This window comes from Mobula hypostoma, chromosome 7 (assembly GCF_963921235.1).
Source record: "Mobula hypostoma chromosome 7, sMobHyp1.1, whole genome shotgun sequence".
Taxonomy (NCBI): domain Eukaryota; kingdom Metazoa; phylum Chordata; class Chondrichthyes; order Myliobatiformes; family Myliobatidae; genus Mobula; species Mobula hypostoma.
The window spans coordinates 82,479,157-82,495,447 of NC_086103.1; the positions used below are offsets into that span (position 1 = coordinate 82,479,157).

A 16,291-nucleotide genomic window follows, 5' to 3' on the forward strand; every position below is an offset into this window, starting at 1 on the left:
GCCCTTCTAACGTCCTCCTCGATGACGATGAATCTCGATGCCGCCTTGTCCGGTTTATCCAGAAGGAGCGGGACGCTCCTCTTCTGTTCGAATCTTGCGTAGAATATGTTAAGTTCATCAGGAAGAGAAGCGCCACAGTTATTGATATTCCCAGCCTTTTCTTTGCACCCAGTGATCTCATTTAGACCCTGTCATAGTCTACTGGCATCCCTCTGGTTAGCCTGTGCTTCCAACTTGGCTCGATATTGCCTCTTGGCGCCCTTAATGGCTTTCCGGAGTTCACCCCTGGATTCTGTGTAGCGACTGCTATACTCGGACCTAAAAGCCGCAGCTCTAGCCTTTAAAAGGGGCTTGACCTCATAATTCATCTAAGGTTTCCGGTTAGGGAATACCCGGATCATCTTGCGAGACACACAGTCCTCTGAGCATTTCCAGATAAGGCCTGTGACAGCTGAGGCATACTCATCGAGGTTAGCTGCCGAGTCCTTGAATACTAACCAGTCCACCGATTCAAAGCAGTCACGGAGGACCTCATCCGTTTCCTCCGTCCAACGCGACACTACTTTTGACACCGTGACCTCCCGCTTCAATTTCTGCTTGTAAGCCAGGAGGAGGAGTATGGCCTGATGGTCCGATTTTCCAAAGTGAGGTTGTGGGATGGAACGGTAGGCATCCTTCACTGTTGTGTAGCAGTGGTCAAGTATATTCGGGCCTCTAGTGGGGTAGGAGACATGTTGGTATAACTTTGGCAGCACCTTTCTGATGTTGGCCTGGTTAAAGTCCCTGGCCGTAATGAGCAAAGCCTCTGGATACCTGGTCTCAAGTTCACTGATTCTGGCATGCAGTATGTTCAGAGCACACTCCACGTCTGCCTGAGGGGGGATGTAGACCGCTGTCAGTATGACCGAGGTGAATTCCCATGGCAGATAGTAGGGACGACACTTCACCGACAGGTGTTCCAGGTCCGGTCTGCAGGAGCTTGTCAGTGCCACTGTGTCCGAGCACCACACAGTGTTGATCAGTAGGCAGACACCATCTCCCCTCGCCTTGCCTAAAGACGCTGTGCGGTCCATCCGATGGATCGAAATTCCTTCCGGTTGGATGGCACAGTCAGGGGTGGCAGGGGAGAACCAGGTCTCGGTGAAACAGAATACACAGCAGTTCTGCATCTCCCTGCAGTAGGCAAGTCTCCCTTGTTCTCTATGGCTTGCACATTAGCTAGTAGGATGGTGGTCACAGGGACCCTGAAGTCCCTCAGCTTCAATCTGACCAGTAGCCCAGCTCTTTTCCCACGTTTCCTCAGTAAGTAGTGCATCTTTTTATGTTTCTATCAATGCAGTGTGTTGTTGTCAGCTCTTTGCGGTTGGTGGACGCGTGTCGCGGGGATCGATCGGCGGGTCGCATCGTCGGATGCTCCGGGTCGGGCCGAGTAACGAGGGAGGCTCCGCTGCCACTTCCAGCTGCCGGGGGCCCGGGTTGCCGATTGGGTCGGGTCCCGAAGCCGACACTTAATCCCGGATGGCTGCGCTCCTTGCTGAAACAAGTCCTTAAGCCGAGTCACAGTTGCGGAGGCCTCTGCTCCAGCCAAGCCTCGGGCTCGATTTCTGAGGTCAGTGGCGGAGGCCTCACTTCCGGTGGCTGTGGATGGCCACCAACGGGGCTTTACAGTGGTCTCTCCGGGGAAGTGTCTGGGGCACCTTGAGGTCTCCGCCGTCACTTCTGTGTGGTCATCTGCTCCGAAAAGGTGCTGGTCGGAATGGGCCCGTGTCTCCAAGCACTCTGGCATGGTAGCAGACCGTGGGTCTCTGGGAACATGGTGGGCCTCGGTCCAAGCCTCGCTGGTCAGGTCCAGGTGCGGTCCGGAGTTTATGAAGCAGTTCTGGCTCGGTGGTCTCCAGCTGGGTCAGTAGCTTCGCCAGGGTGTTGTTGATCTTGATCTTGCTAGATTGGCGGTTTAGAAGGGTTTCTCGGGTATAGGATAGTGGAGAGGGCAGTTTGCTCGGGAGAGCACGTGCAAAGTCGCCAGTTACCGGCGCCATCTTTAACGGATGTTAATCATTAATCTTTAATCATTTTAATCATTAATCGAATGATTAAAATGATTAAAATCAATTAATCATCTTTAATCATTTTCCAATGTTCTATAGATTCAGGATCAGTTCCTGCGGATTGGATGGCAGCTAATGTTATACCACTTTTTAAGAAAGGAGGGAGAGAGAAAACAGGCAATTATAGATCAGTTAAACTGACCTCAATGGTGGGGAAGATGCTGAGTCAATTATAAAAGATGAAATAGTGGCATATTTGGATAGCAGTAGCAGGATAGGTTCAAGTGAGCATGGATTTACAAAGGGGAAATCATGCTTGACTAATCTTCTGGAATTTTTTGAGGATGTAACTATGAAAATGGACATGGGAAAGCCAGTGGATGTAGTGTACCTGGACTTTCAGAAAGCCTTTGATGAGGCCCCACATAGGAGATTAGTGGGTAAAATTAGAGTACATGGTACTGGGGGTAGGATACTGACATGGATAGAAAATTGGTTGGCAGACAGGAAACAAAGAGTAGGGATTAATGGGTCCTTTTCAGAATGGCAGGCAGTGACTAGTGGGGTACCGCAAGGCTCGGTGCTGGGACCGCAGCTATTTACAATATACATTAATGATTTAGATGAAGGGATTAAAAGTAACATTAGCAAATTTGCAGATGCAACTAAGCTGGATGACAGTGTGAAATGTGAGGAGGATGTTATGAGAATGCAGGGTGACTTTGACAGGTTGGGTGAGTGGGCAGATGCATGGCAGATGCAGTTTAATGTGGATAAGTGTGAGGTTATCCACTTTGGTTACAAGAACAGGAAGGCAGATTACTATCTGAAAGGGGAAGTACAACGAGATCTGCGTGTCCTTGTTCATCAGTCACTGAAAGTAGGCATACAGGTACAGCAGGCAGTAAAGAAAGCAAATTGCATGTTGGCCTTCATAACAAGGGGAGTTGAGTATAGGAGCAAAGAGGTCCTTCTGCAGTTGTACAGGGCTCTGGTGAGACCCCACCTGGAGTATCGTGTGCAGTTTTGGTCTCCAAATTTGAGAAAGGACATTGTTGCTATGGAGGGAGTGCAGCGCAGGTTCACTGGGTTAATTCCAGGATTGGCAGGAATGTCATGTGTTGAAAGATTGGAGCGACTGGGCTCGTATACATTGGGATTTAGAAGGATGAGAGGGGATCTGATTGAAACATATAAGATTATTAAGGGATTGGACACGCTAGGTGCAGGCAACATGTTCCCAATGTTGGGGCAGTACAGAACCAGAGGCCGCAGTTTAAGAATAAGGGGTAGACCATAAGAAAAGAGTTGAGGAAAAACTTTTTCACACAGAGGGTTGTGGATCTGTGGAATGCTCTGCTTCAGAAGGCAGTGGAGGCCAATTCTCTGGATTCTTTCAAGAAAGAGTTAGATAGAGCTCTTAAAGATAGCAGAGTCAAGGGATATGGGGAGAAGGCAGGAACGGGGTACTGATTGTGGATGATCAGCCATGATCACAGTGAATGGTGGTACTGGGTTGAAGAGCCTAAATGGCCTACTCCTACATCTATTGTCTAAAAACTATAACAGTTTTGATTATGTTTTCACTGGTACATTGATCCTTTGTCACTGCCACCTGTGAACAGGAAGCTAAGTGTGGGTGATATTTTCAGGACACCTATCCACAGCAGATGCAAACAGCTTGTCGTGCACAGTTGTTTCTGTATTAGCAACTTCAGTTGTGTCTCTCGTATCCAGAGACTGGGAGCTAGTGGACTACGAGCAGTATTATTCCTCCTATTAGTCGCCCATCTCCTTTCTCAACCCTCCTTCCATTCTTCAGTAGCAGCTTTGGATAGCAATTTTGAGCAGGGGTCATGGGGGGTGCGGGGGGGCAGTTTCTCTGGTTAATTTATTCTGCCTTTCCTTTCTATGGACTCTGTCTACACTTCCTACCTTGGTAAAACAACCAACATAATCAAAGGTCCCTCCCAGCCCAGACATTCATTCCTCTTTCGTCTTCCACTGGGCAGAAGATACAAAAGCCTGAAAGCACAACAGCTTCCATCATGCTGCTATGAGACTTGAACAAGCTGTTCCATGACAAAAGATGTTCAAGTGCAATAAGATAGGTGTAACCTCACAATTTACCTCATTATAACCATGCACCTTATTGTCTGCCTGCACTGGACCTTTCTCTGCAACTGTAACACTGTTAATTGTTTTCCCTTGTACCTCTGCCTCAAAGCAGTGTTCTGATAAGTAAATATAAAATTTGAGGAGAGAAGAAGTGAGTGGCATCTCAATTCCCAAGCTATTCTCTATCTTAGTGATGTGTGCCTTTGGCTTTCTGTCTACTGCTGATGGCACACTGCTACTGATAGGAATTGCACAGAAACAACAACATGCAGCCCCCAGCCTCTGAGTCAGTATTCAAAGTACCTCCTGCCATGTTAGAACTTATCAACAATAAAATCTTATTCTATTGCTGAACAACCTAATGTTAAACAGTAGGACTGCAATTAAATTTAATAAGCTTAGTCTTATAACAATGGAAGCTTTTGTAGCCTTTTTATATTTCTTGCTAGATTAAGCCTGTGTTCTACATTCCATTTCTTTTGCAAAGTGTTCATCCTCCTTGGGTGAATTTAGAGTCCAGAGTTCAAAATCACACTGACTGTTTCAGAATATAAATTAGAATATGAAAGGAAACTAAAAGCCATTATTAACAAAAGTAGCGAACCAGTTTAACATAAGCAGCAACTTGGCAGTTTAATCATTAACATTCTTGATGATGGAAACTTTTTTCTTTGTCCAGTCTGGCCAATGTTTTTTTGGAAAGTCTAGACCGACATCAGTGTAGCGGACTCGTAGCTACTCTCTGCATTTTGCCCAGTTAGCTACACAACCCTGTGGATCAAGAATCGTCAACATTATCTCCTTGGGACTATCCAGGATGTAAAATGATAGTGTCAACCAGTGTCAATGTTGTAGTATTAAGTTATAGTTAATGTATGCAAATGCCCATAGAAATAATTAAAAAGAAAAAAAAAATTGCTTTGTTTTCCCTTCACACAAGAATCTCAAGAAGATATTAAACTGATTCTAAGTACGTATATCTTTTGAAAAAGCAGTCCATACCCAAATTATTTGAAAAGCTCTCTTTATATCTGGCCTCCCTCACAAATGATTCTGTGGGGTATAGTTGTGGGGAACACCTATTCCTGCCTGCCAGATTGTGTGCCTTCATTCTACAATCCTTATGATGATGATCCCACTATGACATGGGGTGGGGGGGGGTGTGGGACAAGCAGCTGCAAAGACTGGTGGCTTCATTATCTCCAACAATCTGCATTGGAGTTCTTGGCTTCCTGCAAGTCCGCTATTAGTTCACTTCTCCAATCACTGTTCTCTCTGTTTGTATATCTCTCCTCTCCAAAGTTCATTTTTCTATTCTCCAGTTTTATTCATTCTCTTCTCAGTCAATTGCTCTTAACGAAGTGGAGTTGGCAACTTTAAAGATGCATGTTAGTTCTCCAGAAATGTGAAAACTTATTTCTTAGATCCTGCTTAAGCTGGAGGCAGAAAAATGGCATTATTAATTTGTCTTTTAATTTCATTATATCTTTGCACTTGTAATTTATAGAATAAATGAAAGTAAGGGAAACTTGCTGCTTTTCTGATATTCCAGAAACATGTAATCAGGTAATTAAGATTCTGTTGAACATCATTGTGAAAAAACCCTTGCTGGCAGATATCTCAGGTTCCAAATACCAGGGTTATGGGAGTAGTGCTTTTAGAAAGGCATATTACTCCAGAATATGTTCAAGTTAATTAGACATCTCTACAAGTTACTGCCAGATAGCTACTATTGTTATCAGTGCTGACAATTATTCATTATGCTCAGAGGCTGTCTGTCTGTTAACTTTTCAAGACCAATTTCACCCCACAGTTCAGAAGCTTCTTATTAAACCAACATTGTATTCAAAATTCCTTCTCCATTCCTAGTGAAATTATATTGGTCTGTATTTGCACTAAGTAACCCACCCCTCCCTCCCAATTTGAAATTTTGTAACAATTCCTACTGAGATATATTTTTGTTGACGTCTGTTGGTTCCATTAATGTTTACTCATGTTGAAGATGCTGTGGGTATTTCTGATGTGACATCGTTGTGATGACTTTTGTGGAAGATTTATTGCTGATGACTTGTGTCATGTCATGTTTGGGCTAAGTTGTATCTTGGTACCTTTTGTAATAATTTGTTCTGAGGCATGATTTTATATTGAGATGCTTTTGGGCTGACTTGTGTTTAGGTATGTATTTAGTAATTCATAGAGGGATTTGGTGTGATACTTTACTATTCCAGATGGTTCAGAATGCATCCCTGTTATGTGGGGTTTAGTTTACTTGTTGGTCAAAAGCCACTTCCATCGTGCGGATCATCAATTCAGCCATTTGAAGTTTGCAGCAGCTCTTTCCCATTGGTTGCCTTGTTTTCTGGTTTCAGGCACCCCAGGGGTATAAGAATAGCACACGAGGGAGGCTCTGTCTCTTTCATTTGTCCCCGGGGTCCGTTTCACACTGGGGTTGTGACCAATGCTGAAGACCCATTGAGAAAGTATGCTGCAGATATAGAAGGGCCCTGACTTAGTTAAGTGTCTGTTTCTTCGATATTTAGTTTTGTAGTTTGTATAACTTGAAGACTTGGATGTTTGGTCAAATCTTTTACTGTTTGCAAATAAATGATTAATGTGTTTATTTGTAAGCCTTGGCTTCTGTCTCTCTTGCCAATCCCGTGATTCATTTCTACCACAGGATGCTCTGATACCTCCTGCTGTGTCTGTGATATGGAACTTTAGAGTTAGCACCATAGAATTGAGAAGACTTTGAATAGTGTTGCCCACTTGAGTCTTAATACCTATTTTCTTCTGTATTTTTATTCTGCTAAAGGGAGGAGTCATAACATTTAACACGAAAAACTCCTACATAAACCTAGAACAAGATGGAGAAAAAGGTAAGACTACAACTTCTACAGTAAATCCTCGTTTAGGAAAGACCAGTGCTACATTACAAGTTTGCCAAGCCACTGAGAATCAGTACAAAACCATGTGGTGATGGGTGTAACTTTTAAGCTCATCACATCTTGTTTCCTCTAGTTACAGTATCTACAGTGAAGAACAGAACACTACTGACACTTTTGTTCCTTGTACAATTTTGACTTTGCAGTTTACAGTTGAATAAGATAGCCTTTGATAAGGTCCCACATAGGAGATTAGTGAGCAAAATTAGGGCACATGGTATTGGTGGCAGAGTACTGACATGGATTGAAAATTGGCTGGCTGACAGAAAACAATAGTGATTAATAGGTCCCTTTCGGAATGGCAGGCGGTGACCGGTGGGGTACTGCAGGGTTCAGTGCTGGGATCGCAGCTGTTTACAATATATATTAATGATTTAAATGAGGGAATTAAAAGTAACATTAGCAAATTTGCCAATGACACAAAGCTGGGTGGCAGTGTGAAATGTGAGGAGGATGTTATGAGAATGCAGGATGACTTGGTCAGGCTGGGTGAGTGGGCAGATGCATGGCAGATGCAGTTTAATGTGGATAAATGTGAGGTTATCCACTTTGGTAGTAAGAACAGGAAGGCAGATTATTATCTAAATGGAGTCAAGTTAGGAAAAGGGGAAGCACAACGAGAACTAGGTGTTCTTGTACATCAGTCACTGAAAGCAAGCATGCAAGTACAGCAGGCTGTGAAGAAAGCTAATGGCATGCTGGCCTTCATAACAAGGGGAATTGAGTATAAGAGCAAAGAGGTCCTTCTGCAGCTGTACGGGGCCCTGGTGAGATCACACCTGGAGTACTGTGTGCAGTTTTGGCCTCTAAATTTGAGGAAGGACATTCTTGCTATTGAGATAGTGCAGCGTAGGTTCACAAGGTTAATTCCGAGGATGGCGGGATTGTCATATGTCGAAAGATTGGAGCGACTGGGCTTGTATACTCTGGAATTTAGAAGGCTGAGAGGGGATCTTATTGAAACATATAAGATTATTAAGGGATTGGACACGCTGGAGGCAGGAAACATGTTCCTGCTGATGGGTGAGTCCAGAACCAGAGGCCACAGTTTAAGAATAAGAGGTAGGCCATTTAGAACAGAGCTGAGGGAAAACTTTTTCACCTAGAGAGTGGTGGATATATGGAATGCTCTGCCCCAGAAGGCTGTGGAGGCCAAGTCTCTGGATGCTTTCAAGAAAGAGATGGATAGAGCTCTTAAAGATAGCGGAATCAAAGGTTATGGGGATAAGGCAGGAACTGGATACTGATAGTGGATGATCAGCCATGATCACAGTGAATGGCGGTGCTGGCTTGAAGGGCCGAATGGGCTACTCCTGCACCTATTGTCAATTGTCTGTAGTGTATCCAAATAGTTTTAAGTTGTGTGTAACAGGTTCTGCAAATATTCTCGAAAGTTACTACGAACTACCTAAACCACTTTAAATGATTAGTACTGTTCGATTGGTTCCCAACTGAGCCAATAATTTGAATAGGATTTTTCCTTGTATAGTCAGTCTTTCTCTAAGGCTCTTCCATGAGTATGACTAGCTAATTTGAGTCAGTTTGGATGTTTATATCTTCTGCTCTTTATTCTCATTGATCATTGTTATAGACACCTGATCAATGTTTGATTTGTATTCTCAGTCACATTCTCCGCACTGTTACATTTCCTTCATTTATATCCTGTCAGAGAGGGTCTAGGCTGCTGCTAAGCTGCAGTGTGACTTGTTTGTCTTGGATAAGACAATCATGTCAAGTCTCATCACAGTCATAATTGTACAGCATGAAAATGGGCCCTTCAGCACAGCTTGTCCATGACAACTAGGTGCCTACCTGAATTGTACCACTTGGCCCAAATTCCTCTAAACCTTTCCTGTCATGTACCTGTCCAAGTATTTTTTTTTTGTGCAGTGTCATTGTACCTGCCTCTACCACTTGCTCCAGAAACTCTTTTCACCAATATATAATTCCCTTGCAATTTGATACAAGCCACTGCATCAGAGTTTTCAAAAATTTGGGTGGTTTTCCACATGCGTTGTTTTTTTAAAATCTTGAAAAGATTTTTTAAAATTTCTGAATCAGCCTCAACTTTTTACACTTTGACAACAAATCTTTTGTCCTCACCATCCAGCTGTTGGAGCAGATAACTTTCAAACTGTATGTACAAAAGTCCAAATCTGGAACAAATTGTAACATTAAACATTTGGAAATGTGTTAGTACCTAAAAGAGCTATTTCATGGTATTTTCTAAACTCAGTGTAAATGTGTTTAAATACATGAAAATGACAGGAAAATATACTGCAGAAGCTGGAGGTTTGATATTTTTAAGAGAGTAGAGGATGCCAAAAACATTCGGCAGGTTAGGCCAGATCTGTTCAAAGAGGCACAGTGTTGACATTTTGGGATGATTGCCCAGCTAAATATTCCCAGTGTTTTTCTGTTTTATTTCAGATTTACAGTGTTTATAATTTATATATGTTATTGTACATGCAAATACTTAGCAGAAATGTAAACAACAGGAATTCTGCAGATGGTAGAAATTCAAGCAACACACATCAAAGTTGCTGGTGAAGGCAGCAGGCCAGGCAGCATCTCTAGGAAGAGGTACAGTCGATGTTTCAGGCCGAGACCCTTCATCAGGACTAACTGAAGGAAGAGTTAGTAAGAGATTTGAAAGTGGGAGGGGGAGGGGGAGATCCAAAATGATAGGAGAAGACAGGAGCAGGAGGGATGGAGCCAAGAGCTGGACAGGTGATTGGCAAAAGGGATATGAGAGGATCATGGGACAGGAGGTCCAGGGAGAAAGACAAGGTGGGGGGGAACCCAGAGGATGGGCAAGGGGTATAGTCAGAGGGACAGAGGGAGAAAAAGGAGAGAGAGAGAAAGAATGTGTGTATAAAAATAAATAACGGATGGGGTACGAGGGGGAGGTGGGGTATTAGCGGAAGTTAGAGAAGTCGATGTTCATGCCATCAAGTTGGAGGCTACCCAGACGGAATATAAGGTGTTGGCCATTCATCCCCCCCATCCCTCCCCACTGATCTCCCTCCTGGCACCTATCCTCGTAAGCGGAACAAGTGCTACACATGCCCTTACACTTCCTCCCTTACCACCATTCAGGGCCCCAAACAGTACTTCCAGGTGAGGCGACACTTCACCTGTGAGTTGACTGGGGTGATATACTGCGTCCAGTGCTCCCGATGTGGCCTTCTATATATTGGCGAGACCCAACGCAGACTGGGAGACCGCTTTGCTGAACACCTATGCTCTGTCTGCCAGAGAAGGCAGGATCTCCCAGTGGCCACACATTTTAATTCCACATCCCATTCCATTCTGACATGTCTATCCACGGCCTCCTCTACTGTCAAGATGAAGCCACACTCAGGTTGGAGGAACAACACCTTATATTCCGTCTGGGTAGCCTCCAACCTGATGGCATGAACATTGACTTCTCCAACTTCCGCTAATGCCCCACCTCCCCCTTGTACCCCATCCGTTATTTATTTTTATACACACATTCTTTCTCTCACTCTCCTTTTTCTCCCTCTGTCCCTCTGACTATACCCCTTGCCTATCCTCTGGGTTCCCCCCCCCCCACCTTTATCCTTCTCCCTTGGCCTCCTGTCCCATGATCCTCTCATATCCCTTTTGCCAATCACCTGTCCAGCTCTTGGCTCCATCCCTCCCCCTCCTGCCTTCTCCTATCATTTTGGATTTCCCCCTCCCCCTCCCCCTCCCACTTTCAAATCCCTTACTCACTCTTCCTTCAGTTAGTCCTGATGAAGGGTCTCGGCCTGAAACGTCGACTGCACCTCTTCCGAGAGATGCTGCCTGGTCTGCTGCATTCACCAGCAACTTTGATGTGTGTTGCTTAGCAGAAATGTTTCCAGTTTCACACATGGAAGCTGGTCATCTCCAATACATTTTAACATTTTTTTGACCCTCTGTTTATCCCTCAGAATGAATTGCCTTCACCACAGAAGCAGAGTGTCAAGAGTCGGTCAAAATCCACAGATGAGATTGTGCAAGCAAAGAAGGTCCTTATTCGTAAATAGACCCTCTCTGTATAACTCCAGACTAGAGCAGTTGTGCCTACTGTAAAATTCATATTATGGTTGAAAATGTATTTCTATCCTGGCTTCTCCAAGTCTTGTTCCAAATTTGTCATCAGTAGTTGGCAGTTTATTCTCTTGTGTTCATTTTTTCATGTCTATAGTGGGGCAGGAAGTTGTGTTGTCAATGACTGTTCCAATACTGGCTCAGAATAATCAGGAACTCTGGTTTGTTTTCCCATTTATTTTCTTTAGTTTATTTCCTAATTTATGTCTTAAAAGTAATTAAGTCAGCATTGATAGTTTAGAATCAAAAAACTACTTTTTCTCCCAATCTTTTTAAATAGAAACAACTTTCATTTGGTCTCTATTAAACATACAAGGTGATAATAGATCAGTTAATTTACTGGATTAATAATCCAGACACTTTAAGAGACCCACTCTTAAATCCTACCATAGAAGCTTTGGGGTTTGAAATTGGTTACAGTTACAACTACATTTCTCCTCTCCCCTCCTATAATGGCTCTCTGAACCACAGAGCCACAGTTTTGTTGCTTACCCTTTCTACAACCCCACTCTCATTCCCTTGGGGAGCAACAATCTCAGCCTTGTTGGGCAAATTCAAGGGCTGAGGCTCCTTCACCACTACCTCTTGGATCCCCAATACCTGCTTCACTCGCATTCACATCTTGTCCCTGAACACAAACAGAATTTGAGTAGTTAATCTAATGGGTATGGCTGCCAGGTAACTCTTTCTACCCCCGCCCGCCCACCCATGCAACAGTGTTTGAAGCTCAGATTCCAGGTCATCAAACCTGAGCCCGAGTTCCTGAGCAGCCAACATTTGCTGCAGATGTGGTCACCGGGAACCACATTGGGGTCCACCAGCTCCCACATCATGCAGATACAACACATCATCTGATCATGCAGCTCTATTTTATTTAATATGTTTGTAATTTTTTTCAGTTAACTACAGCAATACAGTGCAAAAGTCTTAGGCATTTGTATATAGCTAGGGAGCCCAAGACTTTTGCACAGTACAATTTTATGTATTGCACTGTATTGCCACAAAAACAAGTTTCATGACATGTGAGTGATAATAAACCTTATTCAGATATGGGCCTCTATTGTGAACTGAGAATGGGAAGCGGGAAGGGAGCGGGGAAATCACACTTGGTGGGGGTGGAAGGGGAAGAGAGGGATTGGGAAGCACCAGAGACGTATTCCGTAATGATCAGTAAACCAATTGCTTGGAATCAAGTTACCTACTGTCTCAAGGCTGGGTGTGTTTGCACTCGCATCACTGGCCGCTCCTGGCTCTCCTTCTCTACCATCTGTCCCACACCCCTCCCATGGCACTGCACCCTCGCCATTCCCAATATCCTTGCTCTTGCTAGATTTACAAATTTGCTTTCTGCTCCACGTTGACAAGTACAGTATTGTTAAGTCTTGGGCACCCTGGCTATATATATGTGTGCCTAAGACTTTTGCACAGTACTGTACATGTAAATGGGCCTGTTTCGGCTGTAGGTGAATTGCAGTGAGCTAGAGTCCTGCTATAGGAAGGAAAGATTGCAATCAGATCAACCTCGTCCTTATTAAATGGTGGAGCAAGTTTGAGGAGCTGAGTGGCCTACTCCTGCTCCTATTTTGTCCAATGACATCAAAAGGAGTAGTTGTTTCATTTGGGTGCACTGTCACAGTCAGAGGTGGGTTCCTTTAATAACTAGCTGTCCAGCGAGTTAAGGCCTTTGTGTGCCAATTGACGTGGGATATGGATACTGAAATAGCAATCATTTCAGTTGCATTCTGCTTTTGATCTCAAAGTGACTGTGGACTGAAACATGTTGATTCAGTGCTGAACCACGTGGGCTGTGCTGGTACACCGAGCCAATGGCAGGTTGCTCTCAAAACTGGGTCTGTAAGTTGTGACAAGTAAAATGTGCCAGCCGCATACATAGGAGGAAGCCTCACTTTCACCCTTGTGACATACAGATGTATTTCTTGTCAAAAATGCATTGACTTTCAAGTGACCAAGGACTTGTTTTTTGTTTCATATGATAGGCTTTTCACACACCTCAGATATCCCTGCCTGGAAGACCAGAACTGGAAAAGCTGAAGGTAATTAAAGACTGAGTCCTCCACTCAATGGTAACCGTAATGATTTCACCATTATGGAATTTTGTCATGCATGGTACAGAAGCAGGTATCTGGTTTAATTATCCACCTGCAACAGCCTTCCCCTGACCTTCCTACATATGCAACAGCTTTCCCACCCCCTTCCTTGTCTAATCTGATCAACTCAAATTTCTCTGCATTTTGCAAATGGTTTGAGGTCTGTTCTGCAAAAGCCTACGGAATTTCTATTCCTCTGTTATGATAAAAGTATCCCCCTTTAAGTTGAGCAGATCTAAAGAAAACATGCAAGCACCTCACCTCTTCTGATTTGGTTTAAAATCCATTAGTGTCTGTAATCCCATAGTAATCTCTATAATGACTTCACCTCTTGCTAGTAGAGAATGGTAAATCCACCTCCAGATGTCTTCCACAGTGGATTCAATGTACATTGTTAAAAGTTTAAGAAGTAAAACAAAACATTTGTCTTTAGAGCATTTGACAGGTTTTGGCAAACAATTCCTATAACCACCAACCAAAATCCAATGCTGGAACCCACAATTTTCTGTATTTCCTGATGGTATAGATGGTTTGCTTTGTTGAAGGTCTGAGTGTGGTTCACGCCTGGAACCGATTGACTTACTAATCATGAAGCCAAGCCAATATGTTTTTGATGACTGGGATTATATTACTGTGTCCCATGACATTCTCTTTCTGGCTGTTTACAGGAAGCTACTGAAAGTGAAGAAGTCCTTTCCACTTCAGAAGATGATGAAGCATTAGCTGAGAAGGCTCAAAATTGACCCAAATTCCTCAATATCATTGAGTATTGAGTACACAAAACATTTGACTGGGGACTTCGGCCACGGATGAATTATGTATCCAAGGTCCCTTCCAGCAAGTCACAGAAATGTGGTTCCCATAATTTAATGTTTACTTGTCACTGTATATCTTTAATTGTGTCTGTGTCAGTAATCATGATTATTGATTGTGTTGTCTGTGGTGGTGGGCAGTGTTTCTCTAATCTTATTTGGTAACTGTATGCAAAAATTAAAGTTGTATTTGGTGAGTGAATCTGCTAAACTGCACTGTCCTGGAGAAACATGGTCAAAACTGTGTGCCACAAATTATCATCCAATACTTCAGTTATTTCCCAGACAATGGATGAATCAGCAACATGGTCTTTAACATTACAAATCAAGGTAATTTTTAACTCTCTGCCTAGTAGAGAGTCTTGCATGCCACAAGCAATACTTAGAAATTCAAGGACCACTGCCTACAAATTGCAGCTTAAGTGGTAAGAAAACTGTGCAGTGCCATCCTGAACTTTAGAACTGGCCTCCTGCTATACAGAGATTTTTTTAGCCACTGAAAGTGACAAAATGACTCCTGAAATGTTTACATTGTAAATAAATAATCCTTGTTTTGAATTTGAAATTTCATGTTCATATTCTGGGTTATCTTGATTCACTATTTTCCACTAGAGATTTTGCTAAAAATGAACCTTCATTAGTTATGTTTTTATTTATTCTCTTTTTGTTGATTAATTCTGCTATTTTTCCTCAGCTATTCTAAGCTGTTCTGTATTGAGTGAATGCAGCCCAAACTAGTGCTAATGAAGGGCCTCAGTACAAGACATAAACTACTTATCCCCCTCTGTCAATGTTGCCCGAGTTTCTTCGCAATCTGTGTAGTTTTGACATAAAGAGATACAATGCTGTTACGTTGTCTGCATTCTAAAATATAACCCTTTGTTGTTGTGCAGTGAAGTCAAGTTTATTGTCATTTAATTATATACACGTATATTATCAAAGGAGACAATGTTTCTGCGAACCAGCGTGTAAACTCCAAACCACTAACAGCATCAATAAAATTAGTGTTGCATTCTTGTACGTTTTGTGCCTGTGCCATGGGAATAAATTGAGTGACTTTGTTATGTAGATGAATATTTGCCAGTGTTGTATCTAAGTGGTGATTTGTATTAACAGAAGAAGTTCTGCAGCTGCTGAAAATCCAATCTATTACAAACATTATGCCAGAGGAACTCAGCAGTTCAGCCAGGATCTGGGGGAAGGAATAAAGAGTTAACAGTTTGGGCCAAGAGCCTTCATCAAGACTGGAAAAGAAGGGGGGAAATTGCCAGAATAATAAGGTGGGGAGAGGAAGGACTATAAGCAGGCAGGTAATAGGGGAAGATGTGTTGTGGGTGAGGTAGGGGTTGAAGAGAGCAGTTGGGAGTTGAAAGATGAAAAAAGGAATCTGATAGGAGAGAAGGGTTGATCGTGGGAGAAAAAGAAGGCGGGGCACCAGAGGGAGGTGATATGTAGGTGAGGAAAAGTAAGAAGCTACAATGGGAAAAGAGAGGAGGGGAAAGGGGTGAAGTTACAGGAGGTTGCAGAAATCAATGTTCATGCCATTGGGTTGAAGGCTACCCAGATGGAATATGAGACGTTGCTTTTCAAACCTCTGAGTGGCCGCAATGTGCCACGGCCAACATGTCAGAGTGGGAAGTGGAATTAAAATGGTTGGCTACCTAGAAATTCTCTCTGTTGCAGATGGAGTGAAGATGCTCGACAAAGCAGTCTCCAATCTACATTGGGTCTCACTGATTTCAAATTCAAATTCAAGTTTAATTATCATTGAACCGTGCATGAATTCGGCTGAATGTAACAGCATTCCTTTGAGGTCAAGGTGCAAAACATACACAACACATTCAAAATAATGAGCAAAAAAAAAATAGTCATGCAAAAAAAACATAAATATAGCCAAGACCCTGAGGGATGTGCCCTGCAAATTGATGTAGAGTGATGCTTTGACACATACAATCCAGCTGTTATTCCACTGATCAAACACAGAAGGGTAGTACCAATGGGTGAGGCCAGACCCCAAACAAGCATAGACACCATGCTATGCCACCTCCAGCGTCTCCTCTCCCGGAATGCAGCAGCAGGCAATTCTGAGGCTTGAGGCCTAGTTCTTGCTACAACTGGGGTCACACAGCTCCCCCACCATCTGTCATGCCACCAAAAAAGGGAAA

General features: G+C 43.3%; 1 long non-coding RNA gene across 1 annotated transcript in view; it reads left to right on the top strand.

Moving 5' to 3' along the window:
• Positions 1-15,197, top strand: part of LOC134348969 (uncharacterized) — a 36,768-nt gene extending 21,571 nt beyond the window's left edge. The window contains exons 2-5 of the long non-coding RNA XR_010018543.1: positions 6,979-7,042; positions 11,047-11,124; positions 13,204-13,260; positions 13,983-15,197. This is a non-coding gene — a long non-coding RNA (uncharacterized LOC134348969). The remainder of the gene's footprint in view (positions 1-6,978; positions 7,043-11,046; positions 11,125-13,203; positions 13,261-13,982) is intronic.
• The last annotated feature ends 1,094 nt before the right edge of the window (positions 15,198-16,291 follow it).